Source organism: Papaver somniferum, chromosome 7, assembly GCF_003573695.1.
Source record: "Papaver somniferum cultivar HN1 chromosome 7, ASM357369v1, whole genome shotgun sequence".
Classification (NCBI taxonomy): domain Eukaryota; kingdom Viridiplantae; phylum Streptophyta; class Magnoliopsida; order Ranunculales; family Papaveraceae; genus Papaver; species Papaver somniferum.
In genome coordinates this window covers 88,032,745-88,038,512 of record NC_039364.1, presented here as the reverse complement: position 1 = coordinate 88,038,512, position 5,768 = coordinate 88,032,745, and the positions used below count along the sequence as shown (strand labels likewise).

The following is a 5,768-nucleotide window of genomic DNA, read 5'->3' as shown; positions in this document are numbered from 1 at the left end:
CATATGTGTAGTCCAAGACCGAAAATCTATTATGCATACCCCGTATGCGTACTGGTTGGTCAGGTGAAGTCCGGGAGCTATAGTATGCATACCCGTATGCGTACTGGCGAAGTCAGTTGAAGTCCGAGAACTTTAGTATGCGTACCCGTACGCGCACTATATTCAACTGATTTCGGATGTGAACAACAACATGCATACCCGTTTGCATACTGGCAAACACAGTCCAAGTCCGTCTACTTAGGTATGCGTACCCGTTTGCATACTTAAGTAGGTTATGTTCTAAAATCGGTTTGTTTATGAACTAATACATCTATATATATATTAAGGAATGCAATATTTTGCAAACCGTGGCTATAATGTTCATGAATTGATTCGAGTGAATGAAAATCAATTTGGATTCAATTGTGTCTTGTATACTTCTATGAGAATATAAACAATTGAACAACTCCAGAACTAGTTTCGTTTGAGTCATTTGAACTAGTTATGGTTAAGATGCATATGGTTGATATGAAAGTGTTCATATGGATAACTTCGGTTAACTATTGTTGAGACAACAAAGGTGTACACGTTTAGGTACGGTTACTCATATCTAAATGAAGTCACTTTTCATTTGTGTCTAACAAGCTAAGTTCGATCTAATGGTTGAAAGATATTAGGTTGAGTCTAATCAGGTTTTCATCTGCCGGTGAATATTGAATACTTTGTTACCAAGGTAGCATTGATTGCAAACCCTGATTTTAAGACCATATAAGGGAGAACTATAGCAACTGGGAAACATAATCCCCCACACCACCTGTATGATACTAGTCGCGACTAGAGTCGATTCTCCTTTAACCTTAGGTTTTTCCAAAACCCTATAGGTTAACGACTTGAAGACTTCAATGGGATTGTGAAAAACAGGGGGTATAACAACCATACCCAATAATTTTTTTGGCAATATGTATGGACTAACTCCAATATACTTTCAAGAGAATCAACTAGACAGTCAGAATCAATCTTAAGAAAAGCATATCAAAGAGTTATATTTTTATTTGTCAATTCAATCCCTAATCACGTACTACACCATTTTAAGGTTTTAGCAACCCAGATTAGCAACAACACTAGTGCCGTTGCGAAATTTCCGTTGCTAATATTTCACAACGGCGCGGTAGTGTTGCTAATTTCGCAAACTGGCATTTCGGTTGCTATTAGCAACCGCTAGTTGTTCATGCATGCGAAGCACGCGTGTGGTCGGGAACACTTTGACTTATGTTTATGCCCAAGTCAAAGTTTGGTCAAGTCCTCTTCTTTTGTTTTCCACCCTTCAGCCTTATCCACCTCATCTTTCGAACCTTTGAGTTTTCTCAGCCACATTTTTTTTTCATTATCTTTCTTCTTCGAGCTGCAGCTCTGAAGAACCCTAATACAACAACAACTCCAAACCCTTTTAACCAGATCGATCACAGGACCACCATCAGTCTCTTCTTCACTTCTCGATCAAGACCTCATCTCATATTCAAAAGCAAACTCTAGTCTCTTCTTCAACTGACTTCTTCTTAATCAAATTTAACATAATCAGCTTCAGATCCCCTTTCACAAAATTGATTGAACCACATAAACCCGAGTTCTATCAACGGGTAATGGTAATAATCATTTTGTTAAGTGTATATGTTGGTTTTAGGTTTATGTTTGCTAATAGATTTCAGTTGGAATTTTTATTGCAGTTGGAAGCATCGATCTGAAATTGTAGGTCATTTGTGAGATTTGGAAGTATCGATATGATAATCAGGTAATAAGGTCATATTTTCGTTCTAGTTTTATGATTTTGGGTTCAATTTTAGGTTTCGTTGTCTGTGAGATTTGTTTTTTTTTTTTGTTTTTTTTTTTCGATTATGAATTTAAATGTTGTACCCAAATAGCAGTTGCTTGAGGTGTTTGGTGATACATCCTGTTTACGTTACCACATACTTTAGATATAATATTTGATTGTATGGTTTGAAAGTAAACATCTTTTATGATTACATATGAGATAGAGAGAAAGAAAGAAAAAAAGGGCCAAGTGGTATGTTAGTGGTGAAGTTCATGATTAAAGTGGGGAGCTAAAAACAGCAGGCCTGGTGTTTAGCTGAATGAGATATGAGTGAATGAGCCAATGAGGTACGTCCCAAAAGTGAGTAGAGAGATTGAACAATGGAGTGAGTCAGTGACAGGGAGTGATAGCCTCACAGACACCAAATTCGAATTCCCAAATATATGTTGGAGTTTGGAGTGTTTTCACAAATATTTCCCTTTCTTTCAGAATAAATTATTTTGAAGATACTAGCATGGACCAATGATGCCACTGGTAGACGAGAGAAATGCACTGGTTTAGATTTTAGAAATCATCCATCGTCTTTAATCACCACTGATATGTGTGAGACTTTGGGAAAAATGTCAGGGACATGGTAGACTTTGGGAAAACTGTAGACGAGAATTACATTGGTTTTGCAACTGCATAGGTCATGAAGAAGGTCTTTAATCAAACTTTCAGGGACCTGCAAGTTGACTATTTAATGTTGTCTCATTTTTTTGTTTAGTAATGTTCTTCCTCTTGGAATCCTCGTATGATCACTAGAATACATGAATGTGCGACTACTTAGTGAAGAAGTCCCTACTGGGAATTTAAATTCATAGTGATTGGAAAAAGATAAAAACAGAAAATTTGAAGATCACAACATGACGTCTATGCAGTGATTGACCGTCATTGATAGTAACTGTATCACTGAATGGCATTTCTCGTATAATGCCTTGGAGATAACTGTTATGCCTTATTTTAATTGTAGACTACCCTTAGTTTGTACAGAAAAAAATTTGCATCCACATGTGGTTGTATATCTTCCCGAGGGATCATTTTCTTAAATATGATATATTACTTTCATTTCTTTAACGTATTTGGGAAACCATGACCTGAACTCTCTTCCTTACTGGTTTGCAGTAAGAGGGGGGAGAACAAGAATGTTCCCGAAGTTCCTGTTGTAGGACAGAAGGTAACAGTTTTCTTTACAGTCCTTGCTTTTTTTTTTCTTTTGTAATTTTTTGACATGTGGATGACTATGTCTTGATAGTTTCGTCATTTCCTGCACATGAAATCGACTTGGATATTATCTGGATTATTTAGTCTCAGAGGCTTTTTTTAGTTGCAAGGGGCTCATTTGTTTAGTCAGTGGTTGGGGAGTATAAATAACTATCGACCGTGTAATATTTTACAGGTTCTTGATGCGACAAGCAATGAACCATAGGTTCCTCATGGGTCAAATATGTCAAATATTGCACAAGTTACCAAAAACTAGTATGCTTATTCATCTCTTTAGATGCTCTCCATAGTTCATATTCCATAAAAATATATGCTTATTTCATATTTTACATTTCTGCAGTCATGAATATCAAACGATAATGGCTGTGCTTTGGAAGCGAATCAATGATACTGGCAAAAATTGGCGCCATGTGTACAAAGTTTGCACATCCCCTATGCTTTTTATGATTTAGCTTTCTATCTGAGATGCTATGGCGCGTTATATGTGTGATTATGCATCTTCTCGAATTTCATCTTTGACATCTTGTAGGATTTTAAAAATAATTTTGTTTCGTATTGGTAATTTGTAGTTTTTTCATTTTTTACTAGAGAAATAGATTGGAATCCTCTTTGATCTTGCATATGGTTTTTAGATTTAGTTTTTATGATATTCATTTTGCCTCGTTTCTCAACATGAGTTTGCTTCATCTGTGACTAAAAACTTTCTGCGTTGAACTTCAGGCATTGACTGTTTTTGAATACCTGGTGGGACATGGGTCTGAACGTGTTATTGACGAAATCAAAGAACATGCATAACAAATTCTATCTTTGTCTGTTAATATTTTCCATTTGGAAATGATTGTTTGCAACATCTAATTTGAGTAAGCTTTTACGATGTAATTAATTATTCTTGATTATACTCCTGTTGAGTTTATTTCGCAGCTTTTTGTTAATCGCACTCTTCCATTTTAAAATATACTAGTGCGAGGGACCAGGGAAGTAATGTCAAAAATAAATCTCAGTCTTTGGTGGCACTAGTGATCGATAAAGAAAGAATTAAAGAAGCCAGATATAAAGCACTTTCCAACAGGGAGAAGTCAGTCTCCTTTCGAGAATACTCGAATGATTTTTAAACGCTATTGCAAATGGGTAAAATTTTAAAAACTTATTCTTTTACCACAGACCTTAGTAATTTTTTCAGATATTCCTAGATAACCATGATTAGCTCTCATGTATCCTTTGTGTTGCTCAAGAATGAGATTCTCATTATTTGAAGTTTCGGAAACTTATGGTAAATTCAGAGAATATTTCCTAAACATATTATAAATCAATTCCATAATTTACCTTCTCTTTATATTTTCTCGTATAGGGTAGTTAAATTTTCATACATAACACCTTTCTGTGTACTGACCTTTTAAATTTCATACGATTCGGAGCACAAACTCACCCGGGGAATGTATAGGCCCGGTACAGGAGGTTATGGGAATGAAGATCGCTACGGAATTAGAGATGATGACCGAAATAGTTATAGGAGAGAGAGAGAATATGGCTATAAGGATGATGACAGAAACAGTAGAGGTGGTGATTCATACAGTAGCAATGAAGACCGTTATGGTAGAGATTCTGATGGTGGTTACAGGGATGATGATTATAATAGAGGAAGAAGTCGAAGTAATGAAGACTTTCAGTTTGGCCAGAGAAGTAGGAGTTCTGATAGATACATGGTATGTGGTTATGATGATGATGGTCGTCATTCATCAAGGTATGCTATTACTTTTCAGTTACTTATATTTTGGTTAAGGAAGATTCAAGACATTTAGGGGGTGTGAATTTTAGTTTTGATTTCATGATCTGAGATCATAAAAAAGTTAGACAATTTTCTATGCAGACAGAATAGCCTCGTAAGGGTAAAAACCTAAGGATTGATTTTCAATAAATTTGTTCACTAGTCTGTATGCGTTTTATAAGATTATTGAAGTTGCACAACATCACTGTTTTGAAAACAAAATACAATCCTATTTTGAGAATGTAGAGTCGTGCTCCCACTTATATATATCGATGATTTTTGACTTATAAACATAGAAACTATTATTAGATTATACAAAGTTTAAGGTTTAATCTTTTTTTTGGGACCTCAATACTAAAACATCAAATTGGTTATTATGTAGGTATTTGGTCTCAAGTGGAAAAGTATTACTCTGGTGATATTGTAGCAGCAACTGAATCTACCTATGATTTGCAGAGGAAATTGGTTAAGCAAGCGGAGTCTCGTGGTACTTCTGGTGATATTTTAGTCTTTCTTTCCCTGTTTTTCAATGCCTCGGTCAGTTGACACAAACTAGGTTACCCATCCATTTGTGAACATCAACATAAATCGAATATTGTATGTCAGTCACAAAATTTTAGGTTCAGTAAGTTTACTTGTGTGCATTTGTATCAATTGAAGAATTCTTTCTTTTATAATATTATCTAGTGGTGATTCTCAACAAGATTCTCAAAATTAAAGTTCTGTATACCTATTATAGTTTGTATATCTGTGTGGATGTTGAATATGGGGAGTCGGGAAATTGCAGGGGGGTAATGTGGGGGTAAATGAATTTTGACTAGGTCGATAAACATAGACTTGACCTTTTTTTGTGGTTGCAAAAAATTAGCAATATCCGCGCCCTGTTGCTAAACTAGAACCAGAACCAACAAATTAGAACCAGAACCGACAGTATCTAGTTCCGGGTAATGG

The 5,768-nt window shown here is 35.5% G+C and overlaps 1 pseudogene; it reads left to right on the top strand.

Moving 5' to 3' along the window:
* Window positions 1-2,480: 2,480 nt before the first annotated feature.
* On the top strand, window positions 2,481-4,851 carry LOC113294879 (annotated as a pseudogene).
* Window positions 4,852-5,768: the final 917 nt, after the last annotated feature.